Source organism: Tenrec ecaudatus, chromosome 8, assembly GCF_050624435.1.
Source record: "Tenrec ecaudatus isolate mTenEca1 chromosome 8, mTenEca1.hap1, whole genome shotgun sequence".
Taxonomy (NCBI): Eukaryota; Metazoa; Chordata; class Mammalia; order Afrosoricida; family Tenrecidae; genus Tenrec; species Tenrec ecaudatus.
In genome coordinates this window covers 128,339,543-128,357,550 of record NC_134537.1, presented here as the reverse complement: position 1 = coordinate 128,357,550, position 18,008 = coordinate 128,339,543, and the positions used below count along the sequence as shown (strand labels likewise).

The 18,008-nt window shown below is 38.7% G+C and overlaps 1 pseudogene; it reads right to left on the bottom strand.

The window, feature by feature from the left end:
• Window positions 1-17,454: 17,454 nt before the first annotated feature.
• Window positions 17,455-17,652, bottom strand: LOC142454478 (large ribosomal subunit protein mL52 pseudogene; annotated as a pseudogene).
• Between the last annotated feature and the right edge of the window lie 356 nt (window positions 17,653-18,008).

Below are 18,008 nucleotides of genomic sequence, written 5' to 3'. Positions count from 1 at the left end.
ATCTCTATAGGAAAAGAAAGCCTCATCTTTTAGCCCTTGGAGAAGCATGTGGCTTCTACCTGCCACCCAGGTCTCCTTGTCTCCTTACATAGTCACACACAGTTAAATATATTGTATATCTTTAGTATCTCCTTGTACACAGTTCAAGGAACCCTGGTTGTGTAATGGTTATACATTGGGCTATCAACACATCAGCAGTTCAAAACTACTAGCTTGTCTGTGAGAGAAAGACAGGACTTTCTGCAATATCAAACTTTATAAACTAAACTCACTGCCCTTGGGACATTTCTGACTCATGATGACCCGATAGGAAAAGGTAGAATTGGCTCCGTGGGTTTCCAGATCCTAGGACTTTATGGGAATAGAAAGGCTCCTCTTTCCCCAGCAGAGCTGCTGGTGGTTTCAAACTACTAACCTTTGTGGTATGAGTTGGGGGGAGCCAGCCCCCTACCACTAATCACGGGTTCAGTAAGCACAATTGTACAATTGATATACATAAATATTTTATTAAAGTCATCATGAGCATGAGAGGTAGAAGAGAGTCAAGATAATGGAGTCAGGCACATTTCATAGTAGCATGCTCACCTCAGCCCTCCTAGATGGTCCATGTGGAGAGTGGGGGAAGGGAAGGAGGACAAGGGGAAAGGGAAACAGGGGAGGAGAGGGAGCTGAGGAGAGGTCAAGGGAGGAGCCAAGAGTGTGAGGGAGAGCAAAGAGACAGAGACAGAGACAGAGAGAGAGAGACCTCTATTGCTCACCCAGTCCTATATAACTTTGGGTGCGTGCAAGCCCACTAATTACAGGTAAAGACATACGTCACAGGAAGGCGTTGCACTACAGGTTATACAGTAATAGAAGGGGGTGGTCTTAGAGCATACACACAACAGGAAGAGGAGGGGTTGGGGATATACATGTGACAAGATGGGCGGATCCTAAATTTAGGATAGCAGCTTAACTTTGACCTATTCTCTGGATCTCCATAGGAACCATTATCAGTAGGATGTAAACCCCACCTACAGGAACTGAATAGATGCTTGCAGACCTGTCCATTGTCCTTAACATCAGGGAGCAGGGCTACTGCAGTCTGGCAACTGATCACCCTCAGGAAAGATGCCTGCAAGCATCTGACCTCCCCCCACAAACCTTGTGCTTAGAAAAAGTGTGCATAACCCATAGGCCACCAGGGCTCCCCATCAAACATTATAAGTAATGAAATGTATATTTCTCTTTTACCTCTGCAGGTTAAGTCACTTGACTCCTACCTCCATTCTTACCCATATTTGAGTGGAAAAGAGAAACATCAAAATGTTTCTTCTCCCATATTGTCCATTCAACCATCCATTTATTTAATACCATGTACTGAGTTTTTACTCTGGGTTAGACACTGTTCTAAGTGTTAAAGATAGAAAAGCAAATAAGAAATGATTCTCAGTAACCAAAAAATTCGATTTTAAGATAATAGGAAGCTGAGTGCTTACAGAATTTGTTTTCCAAATGGTCGAACAGGATTGTGTACCAACTCAGAGCCATAGAATAATATGTATAAGCATATTTTGGGGCATAATATCTTACATTTCTAAGAACATATTTGTTGTGTAACCATATGGTAAAAGTAAAAACTAATAAACTAATTCCACGAGTTGTCTGGTCTGGAACACATGAAAAACATCTCTTAAATCTGTCCTGGTACTCAGGATATTATGCGTTTTAGTAAATATTTGGTGGATTAAATTGAATAAATTAAATCAACAGATGTCTGAATTTTACTAGCATATGAGATCACACAGGGAAATACTGAACAATGAGTTTGGACTGGACGTTTGGGGACTTTATAGAGAGTTCCTCTTACTCTCAGGGAGAAGAGATTTGAGACCATGGAAGATGGTCCTACTTGGAGATTAGTCTATGTGGGTCAGTAATGGTGATGAACTAGCCCGGAGGCAATTTGAAAAAAGAATTACGCAAGAGACCAGAAGCCCATGGGCCCTGTGGTGGTTTCTTGAGGTTGTATTTGCAGATTTGAAAATTAATATTTGCAGAATTCCAATGGCTCATGGACACCAGCAGAGTTGACCACGCTGCTAATGCCTTACCATCCTTCTTGCAAGACACCACCATCCTCAGCCATCTGAGTCTTCTCCTGAGTCCGTGAAGAGGCTACACTCATGGTTGCCAAGAATCATAAGCTGATTGGCCTCTGCCCTAAAAGCAATTGGTAGCTGGTGTTGACCCAGCTGGTGTTCACCCCAGGATAATATGGCACAGAATATTTGCTATCAGTATCAGAAATGTGTGAAATTCACAAAATACTGGATAGGCTAGGGTAATATGGCACAGCGTATTAGCTATCACTATCAGAAGTTTGTGAAATTCACAAAATATTGTGTGGGCTCTTTTGGAATGTTCCTTATTTGTTAACACCGTGAAGGCCAACCACAGTAGGGCTAGAATTTAAGCTAGCAACCAAAAAAATATATTTTCTGTACTGTTACAATCCAAAGACTGCCAAATTTGAACCTTAACTGAAATATTTCTAAACCAAGAAATGCTATGAGACACAAAAAGAATTGCTCCACTAATTCTGAAATATGTTGATGAAGAGGACAGGTTTAAGAGTAAATGGGCAATTGAGAATATATTCAAAGATCCTTGAAGGAGGCGAGTTACAACCTAGATTAATATATTCAAGTGTTATATGTATGGAAATCAGAGCTAAAATTATAGATAAGAGGATAATAAGAAGGGATGATACATATATAGACAATCCTGACTGTTTTCTAAGAAAATACAAATATAAAAATTGGTTAGAAGAAAATGCAAGCAATCAAAATCATGGTTTCTAGGCAGCTATTAAATTTTCATCCCTGTATTTATATATCCTCATTTAAATTTCCTCTAATGTGGTCATATTTAATAAAAACTACAAGGCATTAAGAAAGAATTGGCAATTATAATAAATTATAGCATTTTAGAATTTTCAAATATACAGACTAAAAGTCTTAATTGGTTATGGACCTTAATATATGTATTTTTCATCCAAATTTCTGGCTGAAATTCAATTTGATTTTTCAGAATAGAAGTAAATAGTAATTAATCAAAGCTGAAACATATCTTTATGGTGCTTTCCTCTTTTTTCCAAGAAGATAAACATTTACCTATTTATTTATTTACCATGATTATTAATATTATCACCACATGTATGGGCTTTAAATCTAGAAAGATATTTTTATAAAATTATAATATACAAAATAGAGCAACTTTTTAGGGTAATACACCCTTCTCCCCCTTTATTTTCTGCTTTGAGTATTTGTCAAATGAACAACAACAACACAAACTTTTGAAACTTGATGAGAATTTCTATGGTCACTTTTTCTCGACTCTCTCATCATTTTAGTCTAGAGGGCAAAAACTGTGCACTTACAATGATCCTAAAGACTATTATGATTTCTAACCATATACCCATAAAGACGCAAAATTAAAGTTTGCATTTGACATTATAATCATTTCTGATTAATAAGTTTAAGAGAAAGACCTATATGACTGCAGTATAAATTAAATGAAACCATCAAAATTTTGATATTGATGAATTGTCATACATGTTTTCTTACTCAAGAGGATAAGAAAGGCAGCAGATATATCACATAGCAAGTCATCTCCAAATAGAGTTGCTGGAATTTATATCCTCAAGATAAAATGTCTGATGTCATTAGTCTTTCTTCTAAACTAAAACATCTTCTTAAATTGACATTGAGATGTCTTTTGTCACTCTGTGATGAGCAGAGATTAAATAGGATTCAATTTTTCTCATAAAATATGTGAGATCACAGCATCAGCATGATGTTGCTGTGGTTAGTTGTCATGGAGTCAGTTCTGGCCTTTGTGGATGAAGGAAGGAGACCCGACTGGTCCTGGGCCATGCTCACAGTGGTTCCTAGCCTCGAGCCCGTGCTGGAGCCACAGGATCAATCCACCTCCTTGAGGGCCTTCCTCTTTTTCGCTGACCCATTTATTTGATCAAATATGATGTCCTGCTCCAGGGACTGGTCTCTCCTGACAACATGTCCAAAGTATGGAAGACAAAGTCTTGTCATCCTTGCCTCCAAGGAGCTATGCCTCTAGAAGTACTATGGCCTTACTTCTTCCAAAAGAGATTTATTTATTCTTTTAGCAGTTCATGATAGTTTTAATATTCCTCACCAGAACCACATTTCAAATGTATCAATTCTTTTTTGGTCTCAGCCTCAGTGTAGAAGTATCTTTATTAGATAACATATTTATTATCTGCAAAAAAAAAAACCCAAAATAAAACATTCAGGATTACTGTTTCAATAAACAATAATCCTTTCAATTAAGCGTGTAGGTCAGAATTTTCTTATTTTAAACAGATTGGCAAAAAAAAACACTAAACAAACTAGAGAAAGGTAAACTATGTATTTGTCTGTATTAAATTATATGTTTATATAAAATTATATCTCTAAATATACATGATCTATATGAAACTATAGAAGAATCAGCCCAGTGGAGTTACATAGGATCCAAAAGAGAAATGGGAATTACAATGGCACTCTGTCAGTTCTTGAGCCCTCAATTTAAATAGAAACCAATATCATCAAACATGTTGCTGCCTAGTGGAGTCCAACTCCTTATGACCTGTGGGACCAGTAGAACTGCCCCCTGGTATCATTTTATCCTCTTCAATTCAGCAGATATGGAATAAGTCATTGCAACTCTTCCTTTGCAAAGATGCTGTTTAAGGGTGCTGATATGAAAATATATCTGTGACATTTGAGTGTGAGACACCAAACTAATCCACCCCATGGATTTATAGTCATGTGTTTCCCCGTGTTGTTTGATACTGACAGCATTCTTTTGTGTTGCTGTGCAAAAACTAATGGGATGTGATAGTTTAAACACAGCTTATAAATGAATAATGATGTATGTGTAGACACATTTATGTCAGAATTCATTATCTTCCTGTTGATAGAGAAATCATTCTATATGTTTTAAAATTTCCATTAGAACCTTGTGTCTTTTTCTTGTTTCTTTTTTAATTCTTCACTAACAATGGACTAGATCAAAGATATAAATATTTGGCAAACTGTTTTTGACAGTTTTCTTCTGCATTTGCTTAACTGGGAAAGAATACTAAATAGGTAAGCAAAGTCACCAATATATTAGATTAAAAAGAAAATCCAGATTATAACAGAAATACCACAGACAAGGTCCAGTGGTGTGGGAAAGGGCTCAGAATCATGTTATAGCATCTTCATGCCTTACATTTATTGCTTGAATAGGTGCGCCTAGAAGGAGAGTTAAGAGAGGGGATTAGAATTGTGCTTTCCTTTCTGAATCAATCACAGTTGAAAAACTAGTTGTGTTATAATCATAGAACGATTTTTTTAAATAGCTGAGGTGAAGTAGGTGGGAGGGGTCTTCTTACTAGTGGTAACGAAGATGCTGTAGCTACCACATAGATTTCAGGTGTTGGGGCATTCTGGGAGCCAGGGTTGGGGAATGGTTAAAGTGCTGAGTTGCTGGTTCAAAGATTAGCTGTTCAACACCACTAGCATCACTTCAGTAGAAGGCATCTTCCAGAAAGAGTACAGACTTGGAAACCCTGTGGGGCAGTCCTCCTCTTAGAAGGAGTGGGTGGCATAAAAGTTTCTGTTGTTACATGCCACTGAGTTGGTTCCAACCCAGAGTGACCCCATGCACAACACACTGAGACACTGCCTGGCCCTGCACCATCCTCGCAATCGTTCCTGTGCCTGAGCCCCTGGAGGCAGCCTCTCTGACAATCCATTTTGTCAATGGATTCCTCTGTGTCACTGCCCCTACACTTTACCAAGCATGCCCAGCCCCCCCAGGGACTGCTCTTGCTTTCACTGTTCAAAGTATGTAAGATGAAATCTTGCCCTCCTTGCCTCTAAAGCAATGGTTCTCAACCTTCCTAATGTCGTGACCCCTTCATACAGTTCCTCATGCTGTGGTGACCCCCCCCCAACCATAAACTTATTTTTGTTGCTACTTGATAACTGTCATTTTGCTACTGATATGAATCAAGCAACCCCAAAGGGGTTGGCGACCCACAGATTGAGAACCACTGCCCTAAAGAATCCCCTGGCCACTGGCCATACTTCCTCTGTTTTTTTGGTTTTTTTTTTTGGGGGGGGGGGTGGCTGACAAAGGGCTGGATGCTTGAAATGCTTAGTCTGGTGACTATTCTTTTGCAGCCTCATTGGTTAACAGTAAGGATGTAGGATGTCAGGAAAGTCATGGGAGTCATGTCTGACCTGTGACTATAACGAAGGAGGAGAAACCTACTCCGCATTCCCCCAAGGATGAGGTAGAGGCTAAATATGTCTTCACCATCCCATTTCCTTTACCCTATTCCAGTGGTCTCTCCCACAATGCTCTACTCTGCTGGGTTATTGAAATAGCCACACAGAACTCACAGACAATACTCAGAAGTATGGGGCTGCTTGGAAAGGGAACAGTTAAGAATGCAGTCCTCTTGTGCACAGTAACATTGGCATGCAGGGCATGTCCCTTTCTAGTCTGCCATCATTCTTTGGTTCTCAGTATCAGCTCCTTGGCCTCTGCCCTCTTAGAAGTGTCACAAAAGCCCTCTAATGCCGATAGGTAGATGCCCAAAGGGTACCCCATTCTGCAAGCTACTCTTCTTCTCAAGGGCTCTTAGCTTCACTTATTCAGTAGGCTGAGGAACCCACCTCTTTGCCGCATGGTCTTGGTGCTACTTCTCTGTGTGTCTGACAGTCTTGATTTGGGGGATCTAGCTTCCTGCTGTCTTTGTCCCGTCAAGCAGTGACCTCACACATGCCTCTCTGGTGGTTCTTCTTACTTGATGCTCCCGGGATTCTCAGGACTGCTTCTGAGATGGTTCACTCTTTGATCCAGCAACATGGCAAAACTGACCAATCTCTGAGTTAGAACGTCCTGCAAATTATATGCATGCTCTTCCATAGTCATTTGTTGGGAATTACAGAAACTAGATAGAAGGAACTGCACAAATTCTGATAGAAGATTCAAGTCATTTCACTTCCCTACAGGTGAAGAAAATTACAATGGCTGAGAACAAAGGGATTATATATAGTTATGTTCATTTTTTGAATTACTGTTCCAATAACTTTAAGACAGATCAGTCCTTTCACATGAACACTGAATGGCTGTGATATTTTAAGTGTTTAATAAGGCAGATGTTCAGTTTTTCTCCAAATGTATTTGTAAATGTATCATTTGAAGAAGGACCCTTGCCTATAACAGGAATGTTGTTATGAAGTATTTCCTTCTTTATTCAATCAGTAGCTATTTATAGATTGCTTATATGGGTCAGGTACTATGTTAAGTGCAAGGCCAAGATAAAGGACCATCCCTGGGCTCAAGGAAGCACAACATAATGAGTAAGACAGGCAATTCAGTGTGATAAATAGAATGACCAAGAAGTGCACAAGGGGGAAAATCAGCATAGGGAGTGAGCGTGTGAATCAATCTGTGGAGTGGTAAGTCAAGTGAGTTTTGATAAATGAGGCGATCTGAAACTGAATCTTAGAGTCAGTAAGACTTGACATTCATTTCATTCACTCATCAGCACTTTGTTGACCCCTTGGCAAGTGCCAAGTGATGGTGTAATTACTAAGGCTACCACAGTCACTAAAACAGGTACAACTTTTGCATTCATGAAGCCTAAATTCTGAAGTAACAAAAAAGTGCTAGGCGGCATAGTGTTAAGTTTCACTCAGCCCCCTGAAGGAAAAGCCCTACACATTCCTCACATGGAGCAGATAAATCTAACACTTTAGACAGATGGAGGAAATGATACTTCACGAAGACTGGAAGAGCTGAAATTAGGGATGAATATTGCAGGGAAACAGAATTCCTCATGCTTAAGACCATGGGACAGTAATTTGCTTTTCATGTTTGAGAGACATCAAGGTGGTGTAGAAGCGGGAACGCAAAGAAGGCAGAATTATGGTAGAACATATCAGTCATAGACTGAGGAGGGTTAGGTGAAGCGTCTTTAGAGAAAACTATTGGTGAAATGTGTTGTAAGCAGAAGGACTAAAATTTAGAAAGTATTATAAACAGAAACAAGAGTGGCGTTTATGGGAATTTTAAACAATGACTGTGATTTTGTTGGAGGCTTAGGAGTGGGATGTAGAGAGAAATTGTGTTACAGTTCCTATGTGGTACAAATGGTTAATGCTCGGCTCTTATCCGAAGGTTAGTGGGGGTCCTCTCAAGAAAAACCTTAGAACAAAGGCCTGGAAATCTACCCCCTTAAACAAAAAAAAAGGAAAGAGAGAAGGCAACTAGCACTAAATGGTACATTGCTAGTCTGACATTAGACCTTAGAATCAGCCATAAAAGATTAGATTCTTAAGGCTCAATAAGTGGAAGCAGAACTTTCTCAGAGAATCTTAAAGAGTAAGTAAAAATTGCCAGAGGATGGGTCTCTCCTGTCAGACTTAGGCCAAGAATCCAGTAGGACCAGATCACAAGAACTAATTGTTCTTAGATTGAGGTTTATGATTAAGTTTGGGTCCAAATTCCATTGATGTATCTATGCTTTATATTATCCCTGGTCCACTTTAGAGATAGCATTATCATTTTGTTGCATAAAAATATGAATAATCATCATGGCACTTATACTAATTCTATCAATAATTTGCACTAATTCACTGATATCTAGTCAACTAAGACTCATGGAAACCCTGTAGGACAGAGTAGAACTGCCCCGTGGATTTCCAAAATTTTAACTATGTAAAGGAGTAGCAAGACGTGCTTTCCTCCTGCACAGTGGCCAGTGGTTTCGAACTGCTGACCTTGAGGTTAGCAGACCAACTAGTAGTAACCCACTACACCATTTTTTATTAATTAAAACCCAAACCAAACTCAACTGTCATCGAGTCGATGCCAACTCATAGCAACCCCATAGAACAGTGGAGATCGGCCTATGTGAGTTTCAGAGACTAACTCTTTACTTGAGTAGAAATCCCCATCTTTCTCTAGAAAAGTAGCTGGTGTTTTGGAACTGCTGAACCACTAGGCCACCAGAACCATTATTAGTGTCATGAATTTAGGCAACAATACAGAATTGAGACACTGTTGAGAAAGATATATGTGCATAAAGAAAATAAACCAAATTTATTAAGTCATTATGCTAACTCAGAGTGACCTTTTAGGATAAAGTAGAACCGCTGCTATGAAATTCTGAACCTCTAATTCTTTACAGGAGCAGAAAGACCCGTCTTTCTCTTGAGGATAACTGATAGTTTCGAACTTCAGATCTCAGCCAAATCTGTAACCACATTTTTAGATGAAAATGTATGAATTTTGACTTTTAGAGACTATAAACTTAAATGATTTAACACTACTTGCACAAAGAATGTCCACTAAGCTTACAGGACTAGGACAGGTCATAAGAAAGCAGTAAGTATGAAAATAGGAACTCTAGGGCAGTCTTAGGTTGTCAAATATTGGTCGCCCTTAAAGCAAGAAATTTAGTCCAATGACTTCCAAATCAACAACTTGGGATATCAGTCATCTGCCTCTCCTCACAATAGGTTTTTCAGCCTCAAGTTCAAAAAAGTGTTTTCATTTCTTTAATCTGTTACAGGTGTGTTGAAGGTAAAGTCCAGTTTGCTTAATTAGATTTCCAAATTGGATCCTTCTGGTCCATCTGTGAAGGATATTATGTACCTCTAAAGAACAAAGTCCAAAGTCCCTATTGTTTATGCCACTTGGCCTTGGCTACCAAGGACTGAATAGAAACTCGGTCTGGAATGCCTAATTAGGAGCATGATCCAGAGTGTTGGGTGACTATAAAAATAATGTTAAGAGTTTATTCCATCCTAGTTTTCCCACCATGGACGTGAAATCACCTTCTCTGAGACTGATATGCCATTAATCTCCCCAGCCCCACCCCCACTTCCACGCCCACCTCTGGACTTGAATGTCTATTAAGGTTCACTGACACACCTTACAGGGGTGTCTATTTTTTTAGGGTGACCATGGAGTAATGCTGTATGGTGGGAACTGACTAGTCCCAACCTGAAACTAACTACGCTGGAGGCGAGGCCTCCTCTGATTGAGTGTTTTTTATGATGTATAAATATGGGAATGAAATATAGATATTTAGCATGAAGCAGGAATATCACCTCTTTAGTTGAGGTGCCAAATTAGAAGATTACATGACCTGAGCACAAGCACAGACGCCTGTTAATGTCAGGGTGTTCATCTTATAGTAGTGGTTTCATTCGGCGTTTGTCCTTTTATAGTTGACTAACGACTCAGCATAATGGTGTTCAGTTCCTTCATGCCATGACGTTCTTCAAGGTTTCATCACTAATTTTTAGGAATGGATAGCATTTCACTGTGTGTATTTCCCAGAGTTTCTTTAACCATTCTTTTCCTGATGGGTATTAGGATGTTTCTGGCACCTTGCTATTGTGAATTATGCTGCAATGAAAGTGGGAGAGGATATGGCTGGCCAGACTGTTGCTCTTACTTCTTTGGGGTGTCTTCCCACCAGAGATATTGCTGGATCTTATGGATTTTCTTGTTCCCAGTTGTTTTGGGTAGTGCCATATTGCTTTCTGCAAGACTTATACGTGGTTACAAACCCTTCAGCAGTGTGTAAGAGTTCCAATCTCTCCACACCCACTCCAGCAATTTTTTCTTATCTATTTTTGTTTTGTTTGTGTGCTTGTTTTTATTGGACTATTATCAATGATAGTTTTTTTTTACTTGCATCTTCATGATGGCTGGTGATTGGGAACATTTTTCATGTGTTTGTTAGTAATATGAATGTCATATGTTTGCCCAGTTTTAAATTGGACTATTTGTCTTTTTCTTACTGAGGAGTTGCATAATTCTATTGGTTTTTGGAATCATATCCTTGCCCATTGGAAATATAAACTGTTTAATAACAGTATCTCTCATATAAAAAGCAATACATATTGAATGACAGGTGGTCTTTACATGAAATTTGTGCTATATAAAAGTGAAGGTGGAGAGCACATAGCTATGGCAATAGGATAAAAGTAAAACATAAGTTTCTATGTTATTATTAATGAAAAACAATGTTCTAATCTATTTAAGGTGAGTACACTCTATAAGAATCTGCCCAAATGTGTTAAGATGGACAGTAAGTGAACACAATATAACATTCGTTAGCATGCACAGAATGTTGGTTCTTAGCGGTCCCAGATATCCAAGGTAAGAGGAGAAACACAGTTTGGGTTACTTAGACCATCACAATGATAATTGAAAGACCTTGAAAGACTCACTGGTCATTATAATCTATCAAATAATTCTACATCACTTGATGAATTTATAAAGGCCTTTTCTGTCCCTTCAGGCAGAGTAAAAACCATTTGGAGACATTTCATGGAAGAGTAACACAAACAATTAAGGTGTAATATGGCTAAATGACGGTTTAAAAACACTTAGAAGTCTTAATTGAAATGAAAATACTTTCAGGACTGGCTTGAGGTGGCAGCAGAATTACTTAGATTAATTTAAGTAAAATAAGGCATGATGGCATGAAATTAAATAAATCATGCTGACCCTAGAATTTGTGGATCATTGAACATACAAATAGCACTTATAGAATCACTAGTTCTTTGTAAAATTTAAGACTATACTATATTATAAAATAGTCTAATAGTGAATTTCTTTATACTATATAATACAAGGCATATGAAACTTGTAAAATTCTCACTTCAAAACTAGAAATATATGCCTTATAAGAAGATATGAGTATTTCGCATTAAGTTTATAATGAGATAATTTGAATCACTAAGATGAACATCTAACATGTACAGCAAGTCAAAATTTGCTAATAACCAAGCATGACCAGTGTACCTCAATTCTTTCCTTTCAAAATACAGAAATAAAGACAAAACGAATTATTGAACAGATTAAAGAATGGCGAAGGGAGTATGTACACTTGAGGTTTTTACTGTTTATTAATATGTAAGGAAGGAAGACTGAAGGAGAATGATGCTTTCGACTTGTGGTATTGTTGGGGGATATTTTGAAGATTTAAATATATTGAATATGCCATGGGTTGTCAAAAGATGAGTGAATCTGTCTTGGAAGAAGTACAAACAGAATGCTCCTCAGCAGTGAGGAGGGCGATTTTTTCTTCTTCTCATTTTTCAGGTAAGTTGCCAAGAGGGATCCATCCCTAGAAATGATCATTGTAAAAAAGGCAGACCCTTAGGAGATAATTTATTGCCCCAATATCTGCATGGTGGCTTAAACCTACCAATTGTGAGGACGCATGGGACAGGGCCGTGCTTCCTCCTGCCATGCTGGCGTCCACGGGCTCTAAGGACAACAAGCTTCTTGCTCATTAAGCTACTCCATTTCTTAGTTTCCTTTGGGGATTGCCACATGGAACTCTGGTGGTGTGGTGGCTTGCTTACTGGGCTGTTTATCACAAGGTCAGCAGTTCGAACCCATCAGCCATTCCCTGGGAAAAAGAGGAGACTTTCCCCTTGTGAACCGATATACATATAGCTTTGAAAACTCGAAAGGAAAGTACTATTCTGCCTTACAGTTTGCTACTAACCAGAATCAAATTGACTAGATGGCAAGGAATTTGTTTTAGGGTTTGAATGCATTCTAACTCCCTGTGACCCCATAGGATAGAGCAGAGTTGCCCCTGTGGGCTTCGGAGCGTATCCATCCTTAGGGAACTAGACATCCTTCTCTGCCTCAACTGGGACAGTGGGAGGTTTCTCCAGCTGAGGCTGCGCTTAGCAGCCCCCTGCCCAACTCACTGGGCACCAGGGCTCCACCCCAGTACAGGAACCGCGAAAAATGCTCCAAAGTCGTTCACTATAAAGGGAAATGGCAAACAGTATGTCTGAAAGGGTTGTTGTTGGTGGGGTTTTTTTGGGAATTAATGTCAGTAATGATTTTACCATCAACAAAAGGAACTGATTGCTTTTGAGTCCAGTATGACTTAGAGCAACCTAGCCAACAGAGAGAAATGTGCTCTGTTTTAGAGACTGTAATGTAAGAGAGATCCAAGTCTCCGCTTTCTCACACAGAGAGGTCAGGGTTCTGGTCTACATTTTTTTTTGCTTTGGGGTTAGCAGTTAGCAAAAACAATACATATAAATCTTGATACTATTCCTTTAGTAAATCTTCATGCCTGAAATTTAAGTCACCATCTTGCTTCAACTTTCAGTTGAAGAGGTGGGCCTATCAGTTGAACAGTAACCTTATGGAAGTAATTTTCCTGCCAGTAATCAACTATCAGTGATCAAAAGACATCATTTTCCATGAGCTAAAACTGAGAAGGCATGAAGGGATCAGAAAGAAGGAAGAACAGATATAAGAAATATGAGGAGCAAGTGGGAAGAGAGGGGATTGCAATAAATGTCACAAAACAAAATGAAAATGAGTTGTTAAATGGAAAACCAATTTGCTGAGTAAACTTTTGCCCAAATCGCATTAAAAAAGTTTTAAGAAAATACTATAAAATTTGGTTAATAGGCTGAAAATGCATCATGATAAAATTTATCTTCCATGTTTTTTATTAGCTAAGAATAATAAACATGAATTTTCTCTTTAATTCATGAAGCAATCATATTAGGCTGAATTTCACTTCACAATCTTTTCAAAGAGGATATTTCTAGATTAATTAACAACAGCTAGTAAGATTGATATGTGAAATAAAAATCTATTTTTCATCAGGTTACTAATTAATAGTGGTTATTCAACAGCACCAAATGGAGGCAATGCTCTTTATTAAGAGTTAAAAAACAAAGTATATGTCAATTTTACTTCATCAAATGTTGAACTATTCATCTACCAATGCTTTTTCAGTCCATTGTAAGAATCCAGATAGTATTTTAAAAAAGCAACACTTTATTTGTTCTACCATTTAAAACTCATAGATTTGACCAACTAATAGAAAAAAATCATATTCAGAATATGAATGTTCAAATTTTAAATTTATTCAGGCTGGAACGAAACATGTTGCTGTTATTAGTTGTCCTCAAGCTGATTCTGACTCTTAGCAATCCTATCTACTGTGGGTTCACAGACAAGTATAATGAGGTCATTTACTAAGTGCAAACGAAGGACGACTAGCTGGGTTAAATATTTTACATACACATTTTCTTGAATTTCTGCAGGTGACTTGTAGCCATTCCTCCTGGGAGCTGCTTCCTCTGGGCTTGGAGCATATCAGTAGTTTATATCCAAATTTCTATCTGTTGGACTTCCTTTGTCCACTCGGTTCACAAAATCATTCTAGGAGTAAATGTTCTTGTCTATAACGAAGGAATTATATTGGATCCATATGCTCAATATTAGCTTTAAGTTTATAGAACTTCTATTAGAAATTTTATTGTATTTGCTGCTAGCTTGTGAAATTAAGTTTATTATGCTTACATATAAGAATAATCAAAACAAAAAATCAAGCCCACGGCCCCTGAGGCAATTCGGAGTCATACCTAGAGCCTCCCTAGGGTTGTTGAGCCCAGAAATCTTTACCATTCGCCTGATTACTAGCAGTCATACATGTTTGGAGTGTTTTCTGTGACGAAGGCACACTGTCAGCAATTCTCTTGTGAATTCAAGTATATGGAGCAAGGCAACCAGAATGAAGGATAAAAGAAATAGAATCTAAAGAAGACAGAATTCAAAAAGTTTGGAAAATATTTTGAAGTTGCCACACAGCCCCCCAATTCTACAGCACAGCGCACGCGTGCGTAATGGGGCCTTATTTCACTGAAACATTACTTTTATCTCTTAAGCAGAACATTTTCAATCAGGCCCTGACTGGTGACTTGCCATTGCAATGAACAATATTTACATGATTAAAATTGTGTAAAAGCTGTCTAATTCTTTTCCATATTTTGGATCAATTTATTAACAACTAATGTGCCCACCATACACAAAACAGTGCAAATGTTTCCATCCATTCCAATGAAAAATTAAGTGGGCTGACACAAATGGGGAGAAGTGGAAAGGGAGGCAGAAGCACTAATATAGCCATCTTACAAAGTGTGTACTCAATGACTTAGAACCAAATTTTAAGTCTATGATTGAAAGCCCAACTGTGTACTAAAGCAACAAAAATAGCATCATAAAGTTGAAAGGCTGAATAGGAAACAAGAGAAGTAAACCAGCTAAAGTCTCATCTAGTGTAGCAGAAACACAATATATTATGATTCATGTCACTGAATCAAGAAATTACGTAGAGCTATGGAAGAAAGAACCAGATGAACGAAAAGCAAAAAATATTTAAGAGAGGTCGTCTCTGAGAAAAAGCAGGAGGGATTAATAAGGGTACAGCAGGGACCATTGTTTTTCATTATGGCTCTCAACTACTACTATTAAAATGTCTGTGTAACAATCTAGTGGCATTGTAAAATGACTTCTTCCGTATAAAATAAAAAACAGTCAAGCAATCTTAATGATATTCTTTTCTTTATGGTGTTAGAATAAGGTCATGCCTTAAATATCAGGAGCATAAAGCTGTAGACATTTTTTAGCTCTGATTTTATATTTTAATTTGAATATACTTTCACCAATTCTTTTGGAAATTCTTCAATATATTTTGGAGCGTGGATATATGCTTTGCCTTATGTGAACTGTATACTCTAGGTTGTATGGGATATTTATGTAGGTAATAACAACTCTTTAGAATTTACATTCTACAAGGATCTTTTGTTTTGCTTCTTTCTCTCCAAGAGGAATTAAAAATATAATTTTATAAGTATTGCATGAAAAATTAAGCATGATTTTACATTTCTGCATGCCTTCCAAGAAAGCATTCCTATCTTGAAACAACAACCAAAAAACCCATTACTTCCGCATAGTAGTTTCAGCCACTTTTATAATGGGGTTGTTCAGACTAATCCAAAGGGCAATTTACACTTAACCTTTCTTCAAGAAATTTCCTAAGCAGGATGTCTCAGCAGCTCATTTACAATTCTTCCCAGAGACAACAGACTCCAGCTTGTCTCCAAGATTGGCTTTATGAATTGTAACCGCAGGAATAGACATAAAGGTTTTGCATTCATTGCATCTTGCAAAACGATTATCCCTCAGCAGCTTTCCCTGGAGTCCAGTCCAATAGAATCAGGGGTGAGGAAATCACTGACCCTTTCCTACTGAGCTGCCTGGAGCCTCCTGCGAAAGACCCTGTGCTGAGGAAGGACAAGCTAGGAGGGCCTTTGCCTGACTCTAAAGAAGTCTCTCTCTGTCTCTTGCTTTGTCTTGCTGTCTCTCAGTGTCTGTCTCTCTCTGGTTATACCTAATATGTAAAATGGAGCAGGAATAGAAAATATTGCTGACACAGGTCAAAATATTTGTTGGCAAATCCTGGTGCTACAGAAAGACGTGTGTGGGCATCATTCTCTAACTACCCCACAGCGTGTCGCTCGGCAGCGGTGCTCAAGTTCTTCTGGCAGAGATGTTACCCGCTTGTTGAAGGGATTGCTACTTGGATTGAAAGTGAACTAGAGAGAGCAGACGAATTCATGAGATCTTGAGGTAATTACAGGCGCATGATAAACATTTAATAGAGTAGGTTATAAATGCCGTTGGATACCGACCCCAGAACAAAGGTCAATAAAACATGTATGGCCATACTATTTGCTTAATTCCTATGGATGATGAATGGGAATCCTTTTCAGTGACATAAAAATGGGATCTTAATTTGAACATTAAAAAAATGGATTTCATCCAAGAAATGTATGGAGAAATGCATTTTATATATTTTATGCAACTCTTAAAAATCTTTTCTAAATTCTCAACATTTAATAACAAAATTCCATAGAAAAAGCACTCAGGTCAACCCATAAGCTCCCACCTGTTTATTTTTTTATTATTATTTTTAAAAATCATTTTAGTGGGGGCTCGCACAACTCTTATAAAAATACATCCATCCATCCATCTATCCATCCATCCATCCATCCATCCATCCATCCATCCATCCATCCATCCATCCATCCATCCATCCATCCATTGTGTCAAGCACACTTGCTTTCTGCTTGAGCCCTTGGTATCAGCTCCTCGTTTTTGCCCCCTCACTCCCCGGTCCCTCCTCCCTCATGAACCCTTGATAATTTATAAATTATTAGTATGTTGTCATCTCTTGCACTGTCCAATGTCTCCCTTTGCCCACTTTTCTGTTGTCCATCCCCTCAGGGAGGAGGCTGTTATGTAGACCCTCGTACATCGGTTCCCACTTTTCACCCCACCCTCCCTCCATCCTCCCATTGTTATCGCCACTGATCCTGAAGTGACCATCTCTCCTGGATTCTTGGAAAACCATCTGAAAGGAGATTAATCCGAGAATGGTGATTTCTTTCTTTCTTTCTTTCTTTTTTTTTTTTGCTTTGCTTTGCTGCACCTATTTTTATTTGTTTTAAAAAAAGAAGCAAGCTGGCCAGTGGTGCTTTTTTACTGCTGTGCAAGGGGGCTCTATAGTGCAGCCCCTTTGGGTTTCGGTGCATTTTCCCGCTTCCTTTCTTCTTCCTGCAACTTCTGCTTCCGCCTGAGCTCCCATGCCTGTAATCTAGCGTCCATTTCCTAAGGCAGCAATACGACTCGTCTCACAGACTTCTCCCTTTGGGCTTTTCCTCGAAGCTGGACTTTCATTGGGGGTGCAGGACGGCCATCCGCGTGGGACCAGTCTGGGAGCTCAGTGAGGGCGCCATAGCCGGAGGGGTTGGCAGCCAGGTCTTGCTGGAGCCGCGGCACTGGAGCCGCCATGCTGCAGTGCAGCCTCCGGACAGCTTGCAAGTCTGGACAGAGCAGAGGTTGTACACTGGTGCAAATAGGAGCTGGAGGCACAGGCACCTGTTTATTTTTAAGGGAAAAATGAAGTCACTTTTGTATATATCTAGAGATGTGTTTGCATGTATAATTGTATACTGACTTTAAGCTATATAGATATTTCTTTGAATTCTGTTGTTTTTCAAGTTCTAAGAAATATGATACCTTACGCAGTTTTC